The sequence below is a fragment of the Balaenoptera acutorostrata genome, chromosome 19, assembly GCF_949987535.1.
Source record: "Balaenoptera acutorostrata chromosome 19, mBalAcu1.1, whole genome shotgun sequence".
Taxonomy (NCBI): Eukaryota; Metazoa; Chordata; class Mammalia; order Artiodactyla; family Balaenopteridae; genus Balaenoptera; species Balaenoptera acutorostrata.
This window is the reverse complement of record NC_080082.1, coordinates 17,570,208-17,585,014: the sequence shown is the minus strand read 5'-3', so window position 1 is coordinate 17,585,014 and position 14,807 is coordinate 17,570,208. Positions and strand designations below refer to the sequence as shown.

The following is a 14,807-nucleotide window of genomic DNA, read 5'->3' as shown; positions in this document are numbered from 1 at the left end:
TAGCTCCTGTCTTCATAATTTTTGTAGTGGGAAACAGACTTTATATATATATATATATATATATATATATATATATATATATATATATATACATATACATATATATATACATACATACATATACACACACACATACATACACACATATTCATATGAAAGTCAGATAGTGCTAAGTTGAGGAAATATGGAGAGAACAAATAAAGCAGGAAGGGGCTGGTAGGAGGGGAAGGAAGAGATGAGTTGCAATTTTAAATAGGGTGATCAGGAAAGGCTTCACTGAAAGGGACAGTTAAGCAAACATCTGAAAGAGATGAGGGAGTGAGCCAACTGACTACCTGGGGAAAGAGCTTTCTAGGAAGAGGGAAAAGCCAGTCCAAAGGCCCTCAGGCCAAGGTGGCTGAAGCAGAGTACTGAGTGAAATAGTAGTTGGAGATGAGATGAAACAAAGGGGAGGGGTGGGAGGTATCACCTAGGGCCTTTATAAGTCCAGGTATATATTTAGCTTTTACTTCTTTAATGCACAGTGAGAGCCTGCCTTGCCTAGTCCCTTTTTTCCTTTTGGTCAACACCTACTCAAATGCCACCAATCAAAGAGGCCTTCCCTAATTCCCCTAGAAGAGAATTTGTACAACTCCCATCAATGTTACTAGATAAATTTTAATAGTTTTTTAGATAGGAATTAAGGTGTTAAGAGAGAGCTGTAGCTCCTTGAAAGGCCATCTCCTGGATGGATTTGGAATGGCAAAATAGAGACTAAATGCTCGACCAGTTTCATTTGTACGCATAACAGGATCCATCCAAACTGGAAGACCCAAAAATAACAGAATAATTAGTGCACAGTGCTTAGAGCTAATTAGGTGATTAGTATTAATTTTAGTTAATGGTGATTAAAAGTGAAAAATTGAGCCTTCATTCAACTTGTCAAAGCTGAAGTTCTCAACCATCAGTAAAGAATATTGATTTAAAATGTTTTTTCTAGTTCATAAAGGTCTGTCTACTCTGTATACTAAGGAAATGGGGGTTAGTTTGGTGTGGTGGGGCACTTTGTGGACCCCCAGCATAAGTTTTGGAGCCTTTCTGCCTTTGTTTTATGTCACAAGAACGGATGCTCCACAAAAGCCACTTTTGTGTTTCTAGAGCCTAGAACCGTGCCTGGCACATAGTAGGCTTTGGGTCGTCAGATATAGCAAATTAAAACACAAGATGACTAATTAAATATGAGTATCAACAACAAGTAGTTTTTTAGTATAAACATGTACTGTACCAGGCAGTATTTGGGGCACACCTACGTATTAATGGTTGTTTATCTAAAATTCAAATTTAACTGGGCGTCCTGTATTTTATATGGTAACCCTGAGTTCAATAAATATCTGCTGACTTGATTGAACGCCTCCTCTCACTTGTAAAATGGGGCTAAGACAGGCCCGCCCTCGGCGTTGATGGGAGGAGTATATAAAGCGCCTGGCACTCAGCGAGCCCTCAATTTATTTGATTGCTCCGGGACCATCTAGCGAGAGGAAAACCCTCCCACTTTTAAACATACAGAGGGTAAGAAGGCCTTCTGGCCAGAGGTTCTCAGGCCTGGCCTAGGTTGCACACACCTGCGGTCCGGCCAGCCTCTTCCGGGTCAGGTGACCGCCCGTGGTCACGTGACCTGGCCCGAGTGCGGGCGGTGGAAGGCGGAAGTGGGAGAGGAGTTGGGCGCCGCTTCTGTGGCCGCAGCAGGTAGCGAGCACCGGCTCTGGGGGCGCGACGGGCGGGCGGGGGCGCGGGGAAGTCCAGGAGTGGCGGGCGGCGCGGGGTGGGCCGGGGGAGGCGCGGCCAGGGCGCTGGGGGGCGGCGGCTTCCTGTGGGAGGGGCCTGGCGCGGCGGTTCCGGCCTCCGAGGAGGGGTGTCCCGGTTCCCGCCCGAGAGGGGTGGGCTCGCCGCGGGTCGTGCGCGGGGGCTGCTCCGAGGTGGGCGCGAAGGCAGTCATGGGTGCGGCGGCTAGCAAGTCCTCCCGGAAGGGGAAAGCATCTTAGGTGCCAGGGATGAAGAGGAGTGACCTTTGTGCAGGGATCGGAACAGGGGGAAGGGGCGACTTGGGGCTGAGTTGGAATGGGTCGCCTGAGATTGGGCGAGTGACATGGAGGGAAAGAAGAAGAAATCAGTATGAAGATGCAGTCGGAACCGCACCTGAGAGTCTTTTCCTTCCTTCCTCTTTGTAAATGATTGGTACCCGAGACTTTGATTTTGGTCCCATTCAGTTTTTAAACTTCAGGAAGGATCAGAGAATCTTGATCATCTTGCTTTCGTCACACCCACTTACTCCTGCTTGGGTAGGGTTTCCACTTCTTGGGAACCTAGCCCTTGGGATCATCTTTCTTTGAGATTTTCTCAGATCAGATCAACTTCTAGGCTTAAAAAAAAGAGTGTGGGCACTTTGCTCTGGCCATAAAATGGCTTTTAGCCTACCATGTTGAGCACGACCTAATCCCAGCATTACCTCACCAATGCAGAGACTGCTGTAACCTTGGACACTGTCTACCTACCCTGCTTCATGAGTTTTCCTCTTTCTTCAGTTTAAATTATTCAGTTTCCTTTACCATGTGACTGCTTATCTTGACAAACTGTAACTAGGTAGCTGACTGAGAGGTCTGTGTTTTGTTCCTTAGAACTGTGACCTGGATCATAATTTTGAGATTAAATACCTGTGCTAAAGCTGTTTATCCTTTTTTTCCTTGTGTTTACTAACATTTGCAAAGGTGGAATGAATTTCACAGATGTGGTACAATTGGAGTGAAAGTTCAAACTGGACATTTACAGGAGCCGGAGTTGTTTTGGGTTACAAGTAGGAAAAAGAAAAGTACTTTGCTAATGTATAATGAGTTCAGGTTTTTGGAGTACTTGACAAACATTTAAAAATTGATTTTTGTGGCAGCTCTGTGAGTTAGATTGGGAAGGTGTTATTCCCATTTCACAGTGAACAAACAGACCTAAGAGAGATGACTTGATTTTTTGACAGTTGTTTGCTTTTTCTTGTCTGCTGGTCTCTTTCTCCCTGCTAGACTGCAAATTCCTCAAGGGCAGGGTTCATATCTTATTTGACTTATTTGGCTCCTAGCCTAGTGCCTGTCATGTTGTGGGCACTTGGTGTTTGGTGAATAAATGAATTTCTAAAGGTCACAGACCTGTAAGTGGAGGACAAGAGATTTGAACCTGAGTCCTAGCTCTTCTCTTGTCAGACAAGCTTGCCATTTTCTGTTATTGGTCCATGCGAAAATGACAGGCATGAGGAAAAGGCTTGGGTTGGCTTCTCAGTCTCCTTTATTTAATGACTACTTTCCCAATTGTAAAGAGCTTATGACAGCATCTCATTTAATCTTCACCATGATCCTGTGAAGGTTGGAATTGTCCCTATTCTGCAGATGAAGAAACTGAGGCTTAGTGAAGTCCTTGCTTTAGAGTCTGGAAGTAGTGAGTGACTGAGTAGGGACTCACGCCCAGGCATTTTATCCTTAGACCCATTCTTTTCCATTTATAGGGGCAACATAAAGTTTTATTTTAAAATATTTTTTCAAGTGGACAAAGTATGACATTTTAAGGGAAAAATAGTACAGGTTACAGCAAAAATTGTGACTATGGAGTGTAACTGAAGTTTAGAAAATCCTGTGCTATATCATAGCTGCCTCTTCCTGGGAAAACATTTTTTCATTCAATGAATATTTATAAATACCTACTCTGTGCCAGGCATTGTTCTAGAGTTCCATTGTCCAGTATGGTGGTCACTTTCCAGTGTTGAACACTGGGGGTAGGCTATGAGTATAAAATACACACCAGATTTTTGAAGACTTAATATGAAAAAAAAAAGGTAAACTATCTCATTGATTTTTTTAAAATATAATAAATGATAAATATAAATATATGCTATAAATCATAACATTTAAAGTTTATTGGGTTAAATACAATAGAATTGAAATTTCCTCTGTTTCTTTGTAGTTTTTATTTATTTTTTTAATAAAAAAATTTTTTTTAAAGCTGTACCTATTTTACATTTATTTATTTATTTATTTTAGGTTGCATTGGGTCTTTGTTGCTGCGCATGGGCTTTCTCTAGTTGCAGCGAGCGGGGGCTACTTTTCATTGTGGTGCGCGGGCTTCTCATTGCGGTGGCTTCTCTTGTTGCAGAGCACGGGCTCTAGGCACGTGGGCTTCAGTAGCTGCGGCACGCGGGCTCAGTAGTTGTGGCTCACAGGCTGTAGAGTGCAGGCTCAGTAGTTGTGGCGCACGGGCTTAGTTGCTCCGCGGCATGTGAGATCTTCCCGGACCAGGGCTTGAACCAGTGTCCCCTGCATTGGCAGGCGAATTCTTAACCACTGCACCACCAGGGAGGTCCCCTATTTAGTTTTTAAAATGTTTCCTAGGAAATTAAAAATTATATTGGACAGTGCTATGATGAACGCCAGGACTATAGTACACAAGGAAGGCAAAAACCCCTGCCCCTGTGGATCTTAAATTTTAGTGGGGAAAGGCACAATAAACAAAATAACCAAGTAAAATGCACATTACATTGTAATAAAGGAGGGAGGCAGGATGTGGGTTGTTGGCTGGCATTGCGGTTTTGAAGAGGGTCCTTAGAAAGTCTTCCTGAGAAGGTGACGGTTGAGCAAAGATTTGAAGGAGGTGAGAAAATGAGCCATGTGGCTAAATGGGGACACAGTGGTCCAGGCAGAGGAAAGAGCAAGCTCAAAAGCCCGAAGGAAGGGCCACCCCTGGCAGGTTGGTGGACCTGCCTGGAGGCCGGTGTGGCCGGAGGGGGTGGTTGGAGGGGGTGGTTAAGGGGGGATGGAGAGGATGAGGTCAGAGAGGCGTTGGGGGTAAGGGAGAGATGGGCAGGTCGTGGGGGCCTTGCAGGCTCTCGTGGGGATGTTGATTTTCCCTCAGAGTGAGTTGGGCCATTGGAGGGTTTTGAGCAGTGGAGTGGACATGTTTCATCCTGCCTTTTTTTTTTTTTTTAAAGTTTGCCCTGAGCCTTTTTTTTTTTTTTTTTTTTTTTTAATTTATTTTTGGCTGTGTTGGCTCTTCGTTTTTCTGTGCGAGGGCTTTTCTCCAGTTGCGGCCAGTGGGAGTCACTCTTCATCGCGGTGCGCGGGCCTCTCACTATCGCGGCCTCTCTTGTTGCGGAGCACAGGCTCCAGACGCGCAGGCTCAGTAGTTGTGGCTCACGGGCCTAGTCGCTCTGCGGCATGTGGGATCTTCCCGGACCAGGGCTCGAACCCGTGTCCCCTGTATCGGCAGGCAGATTCTCAACCACTGCGCCACCAGGGAAGCCCCCATCCTGCCTTTTAACAGGCTTACTGTGGTTGCCTTGTGGAGAAAGCAAAGAGGAGTGAGGAGTAGAAGCAGGGAGACAAGTCTAGAGGCTCCTGCCGTGATCCAGGTGAAGGATGGCCTGGGTGGTAGTGATGGAGGTGGCCAGCAGCGGTCGGGCCCTGGGTATATTTTGAAGTACAGCCAACAGGGTGTGAGGAGGTGGGATGTGAGAGGAAGAAAGGAGTCGTGGCAACCCTGCAATCTTTGACGTGAACACCTGGAAGAATGGAATTGCCATTAACTGAAATGGGAAGACTGTAGGAGGAACAGGGCTGGGGCTGAATTTCTTTCACACTGATTGTAAAATGCCCAGTAGAAAAACAAGTGAAGGTGTCATGGGCAGTTAGATAGGGAAGTCTGGAGCCGGGCTGGGCTGGGGATGTACATGTGGAAGCAGTTAGCACGAAGATGGTATTTAGAGCTAAGAGACTGAGGGAGGTCACTTAGGGCGTAATGTGGATACATAGCCAAGAGGAGTGCTAGAAGTTCAACTTTGAGACAAAAATCTCAGTGTATACTATTATACTAGTAGGTATTTTAAGTATAGCAAAGCATTGCATTATATCTTGGTGAACTTAGTTTTCTCTCCTTTTCACTTTTCATTTAAAGACCGTTTTGAAAACCACAAGCTAATGGGTCTCTTTTCTTCCTAAGGAGGCTACTTTTCCAAGCGTGCATCTTTGTAGTGCCGCTGAAATCAATTTAAGTCCCAGTTTCTGGAATTAGTCAGGCTTTCTGGGTTGGCAACCAATTTAGAGACCTCCAAGAAGGATGGGAAAGAGACAGCTTGGACGGATGGGTAATGGCTTTTTAATGTTTAAAATATTGGTTCTACCTAACATGTATTGAATGTATGTTGTTGCCAGGCATCCTGCTGTTTTGTAGATTTAAAACAAACAACCTCACTGTGGTGAAGTGACCTGCACATGAGGTCATGTAGCCAAGAGATGGAGGAGCTGGCATTTGAATCTTAGTCTTCTGAGCCCAGATCTGATGTTTCTGTCAGGAAAGATATGCAGTAGTGGATGCATGAACATCACCTTCCACTGGAATCAAGTCAGTGAGTGACTTTGGGTTGCTTCAGACTATCATATAGACTCTGGAATTTCTGAGAGGTAGGGACAAAAGGGAAGATCTTGTTTCTCTTAAAAAGAACCAACTGAATCTTTTTGAGAAGGTTGTAGTCCCCTGTTCCTGCCTCACCCCCAGCAGCTTGAAAACAAACATTCAGTGCTTTCAGTCAAGTGTTAATCACCATTTCTAGGAATATGCCGAATGTCAAGACTTTGCATCCCTGACCTAGGGCAGGTCCTCTTTCCCTCTGTGTCACCCATGCCTTTTGCTTCCTGTTTTGTCCTTAGAACTGCTTTCCAGTCTCTCTCTCTCTTTTCTTTTTTCCAGTCTCTCTCTCTCTCTTTTCTTTTTTTTTCTGGCTGTGCCGTGTGGTTTGTGGGACCTCACTTCCCCAGCCAGGGATTGAACCCAGGCCATGGCAGTGAAAGCCTAGAATCCTAACCTCTAGGCCACCAGAGAACTCCCCAGTCTCTTTTATTACTAGCTTATAATTCCACTGCGCTTCCAATGCTGTGACTTCCCATGTCCCTCCCTCCCTCTCTTCTTATGGGCTTGGTCTTTGTACAGATGGCATTTGGCCAAGTTCAGTTCTGTTTGATTGTTTTTCAATATGGGCCTTCGGGGAATGGAAGGTAACTCAATGCTGAACAGAGGAAAGAGGCGGAGAAAGAAGCATTAGTGTTGGAAAAGCATGAGAGGGTGGAGGGAAGGAAGAATCTTTTGAACAGACCCTTCTCATCCACATCTTTCAAGAAGTGGATACAGGGCGGATCTGTACTTATAAATAAGAAGCACTGCCTGTTTCCACAGTGGTCTAATTAGAAATAAAATCTTGGTGCTGGTGAGTCGTTTTTGCTCTTCCCTGCCTCATCTGCTACACAGGTTCTTTCGTCTCAAGATCAGTGTTCAGTGACTTCTTGACTCAAAGCTGGGTCAAGAATTTCAGGAATCTCAGAGCCTAGAATTTCAACATAAAGAAGAACAAGTTTAGCTTGTAGTAATACTTGAAGAGCACTTAGTATTTGCTGGCTGCTTTACCTGAACTCATTTATTCCCTACGATAATCTTATAAGGTAGTGCCACTCAATGGCTAGTGACTGGTGAAGCCTATTTGTTTCCAAAAGATTTACTGGTCTGAAAGGTTCTTGCCGAAGTTGGGTGATAAGAATAATCAGGTACTTAAGATATTGTAAGAACTTTCACTTGCTAAATCTGACGTGTGTTTGCTTTCTCCTGCCAGAAGCTCTTCGAGGATTTATTTAATGGGGGACTCTTAGAGTAAGATATCTGAGCTCCCAGAGGGCAGGAGCCCTGTGGCATTCTGCTTTGTATTTCCAGGGCCTGGCAGAGAGTGGGGTCTGTGAGCATCTGTTGAAAGACTGACCGTGGCTCAGGACTGGATGGGGTGAATCAAAGGGATCTGGAAGAGGTGCAGTCAGAAGGCTGGCTGCCCTCTTGCTGAAGGTGCCCTTGACCGTTATAGTCCCCTGGCTTCAAGAATCAACCCATCCTGGAAATTCCCTGGCGGTCCAGTGGTTAGGACTCTGCACTTTCACTGTGGTGGCCTGGGTTCAGTCCCTGGTCGGGGAACTAAGATCCTGAGAGCCACGTGGCTCAGCCAACAACAACAAAAAAGAATCAACCCGTCCTAATAAGACAAATGTTGAGTTGTCCATTGACTGATGAATGGATGAACAAAATGTGGTCTATCCTTACAAATGGAATATTATTATTATTATTTTTAAAAATATTTATTAATTTATTTTGACTGCACCGGGTCTTAGTTGCGGCACACAGGATCTTTTAGTTGCAGCATGCATGTGGGATCTAGTTCCCTGACCAGGGATCAAACCCGGGCCCCCTACATTGGGAGCATGGAGGCTTACCCACTGGACCACAAGGGAAGTCCCTGGAATATTATTCAGCTAGAAAAAGGAATGAAATACTGGTACATGCTACAGTGTGGGTGAACGTTGAAAACATTATACTAATGAAAGAAGCCAGGTGCAAAAGACTACATATTGTATGATTCCAATTATTTGACATGTCCAGAACAGGCAGATCCATAGCGACAGATAGTAGATTAGTGGTTAGGGGCTGGGGAGCCAAGAGGAATGAGGAGTGACTATTAATGGGTATGAGGTTTCTTCTGGGGTGATGAAAATGTTCCAGAATCCGATAGTGGTGATGGTTGTACAACTCTGTGAATATACTAAAGCCCACCAAATTGTATGCTTTAAAAGGGTGACCTTACAGTGTGTTAATTATATTTCAACAAAAATAAAAAATAAAAAAGAATCAACCATGCATCCTCTCCTGTTTGTTCTGTCCAGGTCAAGTCAAGATTTTGATGCAGGTGACAGCAGCTCCTTATTTTCTGGGTGCCACATGTTATTCAGCTTCCTCTATTATTCCCAGTTGAATATGTGGAAAAGTAATCTCCCTGCCTTTTTGATCTCAGGCATTTCAAGTATTTTAACCAAAGAGGACTATGATAGATCTTTGTTGTCTTTCTGGATGCCTCTGGGAACCCTGAACCAGTAGGTGGACCCTTGAGATGCTTGATTTCGCTAATGAGAAGGACTCAAGAATTACTACCCTAGAGAATAGTTTCTTCTAACAGCCAGTGGATTACAGGCAAAGAAAGTTTTTTTTGTTTTTTTATTTTTCTTGTTTAAAAGTAAAGGTGTAAGGGCACTGTTTCTTCCTTTTGGGGCAAAGCTGATAAGCCCCCGGCAGCTGGTAGTTGAGGTTGTACCATAGTCTAACTCTGAGCTGAGGGCAGCTACCCTTCTGGTACCCATGCAGGGCCTGGGGCATGCCTGTGTCATAGGAAAAAGGAAGAAATCGGAGAGAATGAAGGGCCTAGCAAAGTAGAAAAGGAAAGAGAGGTGAAGAGGAGGAGGAAGATGGTAAAGCTTTCATGTGAAGACCAGAGAGAAGCTGCCTTTTACTCTTCTCTTGTGGCCCTTCTTGCTTCATTCTGTCACTTGTCATTAAAACAGACTCTTCTCAAATTCTCAAAGGCTGATCAGTTGTGGTGGTGTTAGTAATGGCATCAACAAATTGTTCTGACTGGAGTGTGAAAAATACTCATTTTTTAAAAAGTAATGAAATAAAACAATGATACATTTAGGATTCTGGTTTGTATCTGGAGTCACAGTTAAGAAACAGATGACAATTTCAGCAAGACCACAGCCCCCTGTGAGTGCAGGGGTTCTTTCTTTCTTTTTTTTTTTTTTTAAAGTTTTACTTGATTTTATTTATTTATTTATTTTATTTTTGGCTGTGTTGGGTCTTCGGTTCGTGCGAGGGCTTTCTCCAGTTGCGGCAAGCGGGGGCCACTCTTCATCGCGGTGCGGGGACCGCTCTTCATCGCGGTGCGCGGGCCTTTCTCTATCGCGGCCCCTCCCGTCGCGGGGCACAGGCTCCAGACGCGCAGGCTCAGCAATTGTGGCTCACGGGCCCAGCTGCTCCGTGGCATGTGGGATCTTCCCAGACCAGGGCTCGAACCCGTGTCCCCTGCATTAGCAGGCAGATTCTCAACCACTGCGCCACCAGGGAAGCCCTCTTTCTTTTTTTTTAAAGATTTATTTTATTGACTGATTGGCTGTGCCGGGTCTTAGTTGCGGCATGCAGGATCTTCATTGTGGCATGAGGGATCTTTTAGTTGCAGCATGTGGACTTCTTAGTTGCATATGGGCTCTTAGTTGCGGCATGCGTGTGGGATCTAGTTGCCTGACCAGGGATCGAACCCAGGCCCCCTGCACTGGGAGCACGGAGTCTTACCCCCCGGACCACCAGGGAAATCCCTGCAGGGGTTATTTCTTAAGGGAGGTTGTAGTGGGGCCTGGGTCCAGGTGGATATGGAAGTCAAGTGCCCCAAGGATGTGTTGTTGGAAGAGGCTTTCCAGTTTCAGCTTGCTGTCATGAAATCCACATCTTCTAAAAGCCTTTGTCCTTAATCTTGTTAATTTCCAATCCCTCCTGTGTGTAACAAATTATCACAAACTTGGTGGTTTAAAACAACCGAAATTTCTTCCTGTATAGTTCTGGAGGCCACAGGTCTGAAATCAAAGTGTCAACTGTGTCAGCAGAGCTGAGATCCCTCTGTGCACTCCGGGAGAAATCCTGCTTTGCCTCTCGTAGTGGCTCTAGGCATTTGTGGGTTTGAGGTTGTGAGACTCAAATCTCAGCCCCAGTCTTCTTTTTTTTTTGGCCGCACAGCTTGCGGGATCTTAGTTCCCTGACCAGTGATTGAATCCGGGCCATGGCAGTGAAAGCGCCGAGTCCTAACCACTGGACCACCAGGGAATTTCTTCAGTCCAAGTCTTCATGGCCTTCTTCCCTGCGTCTGTGTCTTCTCTCTTCTGTCTCCTATAAGGACACTGGGCCCACCCTAAAGGATGGTCTCATCTTGAGAGCTTTAACATAATTACATCTATTTCCAAATAAGGTCACATTTACAGGTTCCAAGAGGGTAAGCACCTAGGCATATCTTTTGGGGACCACAGTTCAACCCACTACACTAATTAAATGTAGACTGGATGCTCTTGTAAAAATTAAATAAGGACATCATCCTATGACCTGATTTGGAGAGACCCTTTTTCCTTTCTTGAATTTAAATTTTATTTATGCCCCAAATAACACACGCACTTAGTTTAGAAAGTCCAATAGCATTACACGGCTCATAATGCAACAGCACTTCCTTATTTCACTCCCTTTTGTTCTTGGTTCTTGTTCTGTAGAGTCAATGACTTTTAACTCATTGAGCTCTTTTCTGGTATAGACTTCTGCATCTCTATATGGCATCCTTATACCGTCATTTCTTAGCTTGTCAGCTTTTTTTTAAATTGAAGTATAGTTGATTTACAATGTTCTATTAGTTTCTGGTGTACAGCAAAGTGATTCAGTTATATATATACACACACACATATATATATTCCATTATAGTTTATTACAAGATATTGAATATAGTTCTCTGTGCTATACAGTAGGACCTTGTTGCTTATCTATTTTGTATATAGTAGTTTATATCTGCTAATCCCAAACTCCTAATTTAATCCCTTTCCGCCCTCGCCCTTTCCCCTTTGGTAACCATGTTTGTTTCCATCTCTGTGAGTCTGTTTCTGTTTTGTAAATAAGTTCATTTATATCATTTTAAAAGATTCCATATGTAAGTGATATCATATGATATTTGTCTTTCTCTGTTTGACTTACTTCATTTAGTATGATAATCTCTAGGTCCATCCATGTTGCTGCAAATGGCATTATTTCGTTTTTTTTATGGCTGAGTAATATTCCATTGTGTATATGTACCACATATTCTTTATCCATTCATCTATTGATGGACATTTAGGTTGCTTCCATGTCTTGGCTATTGTAAATAGTGTAGCTTGTCAGTTTTATCTATTGCTTTTTAACTCTTTGAGCTCTTTTCTGGTATAGACTTCTGTTTCTCTAAATGGCATCCGTACACCATCATTTCTTAGCTTGTCAGTTTTATCTGTTGCCTTTTAACCACTGAGGATGGACACTGAGCTCTCTTTCTGGCCAGTTTCCACAAATGTACTCTTCTACCGCCACCTTCTGATTACAGCCGTATCACAAGTTTTGATTAAATTGTTCATGCTATTTTGATTATAAATATTTTTCACAGCTGAGCCACACTGTGTATTAGGATTACATTTCCTTTCTCATAATAGCTTTTGTTTTTACTAGAGTTGTGTATTTCCTGATTTTTTCATTTGCATAATTTTCTGTGTACCTACCGCTACCTCAGCCCTAAACATTCTGATAGAGCTAAAATAATACTTCTTTTAGTGCAATCAGATGCCTCATCTAATTTAGTCAGTTTTTTTCTTTCATCTAAAGATGACACGTCTTATGTCGTCTTTAGATGAAAGAAATACTGATGAACTCTCTCATCTGGACTGGTTGCTCTCTAGGCTAATGGACAGTAATGCCTTGGGATTTCTCTTCATTGTTAATCTGGGAATTCCTTTTGCCTCTCCCATGTGAATACACACTGTCCTCCAACTTTCTCATTTACTCCCCTAGAGCGTATCCTTCAGTAGCTTCCTAAGAAAATGAGCTTTGGAAGCAATTTTTTTGAGACTTTACAAAGCTGAAAATATCATTGTTTTCCTATCATGCTTGACTGATGGTTATGGAATTCTGGATTGGAAATAATTTTAATTATAAATTGGGATTAATCATTTTATTTAATAATTGGAAATAATTTTATCTGAAATGTGAAGCATTGCATTGTCTTGTAGCAGCCAGTATTACTGTGAAGTCTGATGCCATTCTGATTCCTGTTCTTTGTAAATGTGGCTGGAAGCATGTATACTCTTTGTTCTCGTGTTCTGAACTTTCATGATGTTTTGTCTTAGTGTGTTTTTTTGTTTTTGTTTTTCGTTCATTGTTCTGGGCACTCAGGTTCTTTCTGTCTAGAAATGTATATCCTTCAGCTTAAGAAAAATCTGTAACATTTCTTTGCTGTCTTTTTTTTTTTTCTCTTTTCTATTTCTGGACTAAGTCAGACATTGGACATTTTAAACAAATCTACTATTTTAAAAAAGTCTTGGGAATTCCCTGGTGGTCCAATGGTTAGGACTCCGAGCTTCCAGTGCTGTGGGCCCAGGTTTGATCCCTGGTCAGGGAACTAAGATCCTGCAAGCTGCATGGCCAAAAAAACAAAAACAAAAACAAAAAGGAAGAATTTAAAAAAAAAGTCTTTTCTCTCCTATCTACCATCTTCTTTTTCTTTTGGTTCTATTTCTTAGAATATGTCCTCACTTTATCAACTTCGTTTCTGCTATGAGAACTGTCCTTTCCAAGAGCATTTTCTTATTCTCTGAATCAACCAACCAACCAACTTCCCTTTCTCCCTTCCTTTCTTCCTTTAAAATTACATTCTGTTCTTGTTTCATGGATGCAACATTTTCTCTTATCTATCTGAATTGTTTTGAGGTTTTCTCTGACCGCGGTTACATTTAACTATGAGTTAAAAAATTGAAATATAATTCACATACCTTAAAATTCACCATTTTGAAATGTTCAATTCAGTGGATTTTAGTATTTTTTACAAAGTTGTGCAACCATCACCACTATCCAATTCCAGAATATTTTCATCACCCAAAAGAAAACGTGTACTCCTTAACGGTCACTCTGACCCCCAACCCTCTGCCCTGGACAACCACTAATCTACTTACTGTTTATGTGGATTTACCTATTCTAGATAGTTCATATGAATGAAATATGATAATTGGGTCTTTTGTTCTGGCTTCTTTCACTTAGCATAATGTTTTCAAGGTTCATCCATATTGCAGCATGAAACAGTACTTCATTCCTTTTTATGGCCAAATAATATACCACTCTATGGATATACTACATTTTGTTTATCCATTTATCAGTTGATAAACATTTGGGTTGTTTCCACTTTTTAACTACTACAAATAATCCTGCTGTGAACATTTGTGTACAAATTTTTGTGTGGACACATTTCAGTTCGTTTGGGTATATACCTAAAAATTGAATTGCTAGGTCTTAATGGTAATTCTGTGTTTAACTTTTTGAACAAACTGTTCCAAAGCTGCTCACCATTTTTCATTTCTTGCCTGCAGTGTATGAGGATTCCAATTTGTCCAAGTTCTCGCTTGCGCTTATTATTGTATGCTTTTTGATTTTGTCCATTTTGGTTTGTGTGAAGTGGTATCTCATTGTGGTTTTAATTTCCATTTCTCTAGTGACTAATGGTGTTTGAGCATCTTTTCATGTGCTTATTGTTTATTTGTATATCTTCTTTGGAGAAATGTCTGTTTAGATCTTTTGCCCATTTTTGTTTTAGTTGGATTATTTGTCTTTTTATTGTTGAGTTGTAAAAGTTCTTTGTATATTCTGGATGTAAGTCTTTTATCAGTACATGATTTGCAAATATTTTCTCTCATTCTTTGGGTTCTCTTTTCATTTTCTTGATGGTATCCTTTGAAGCACAGACATTTTAAATTTTTGATGAAGTTGAATTTATCTAGTTTTTCTTCCATTGTTTGTGTTTCTCCTATCATATCTAAGAAACCATCTCTTAATATAAAGTCATGGAATTAATTATATTTCAATAAAATAAAACAAGATAAAGTCATGAAGATTTACACCAATAGTTTCTTCTATAGTTGCTCCTATATTTTGGTCTTTGATCCATTTTGAGTTCATTTTTGTCTAAGGTTTGAGGGAGGGGTCCAACTTCCTTCCTTTACACATGCATATCCAGTTGCCCCAGCACCATGTGTTGAAAAGACTATTGTTCTTTTCCCATTGAATTACAGTAAGTCCCCTACATATGAACCTTCAAGTTGCAAACTTTCAAAGATGCAAATGTG

General features: G+C 42.2%; 1 protein-coding gene and 1 non-coding gene across 3 annotated transcripts in view; both read left to right on the top strand.

Moving 5' to 3' along the window:
- Positions 1 to 1,591: 1,591 nt before the first annotated feature.
- The window catches only part of WWP2 (WW domain containing E3 ubiquitin protein ligase 2), a 149,470-nt gene continuing 136,254 nt past the window's right edge, over positions 1,592 to 14,807 (top strand). For both annotated transcript variants that reach the window (XM_057534400.1, XM_057534399.1), the window contains exon 1: positions 1,592 to 1,725. The gene's annotated coding sequence lies outside the window, so the exon portion shown is untranslated. The remainder of the gene's footprint in view (positions 1,726 to 14,807) is intronic.
- TRNAW-CCA (transfer RNA tryptophan (anticodon CCA)) lies at positions 13,021 to 13,093 on the top strand. Its single transcript has one exon. It is a non-coding gene; the product is annotated as a tRNA-Trp (tRNA).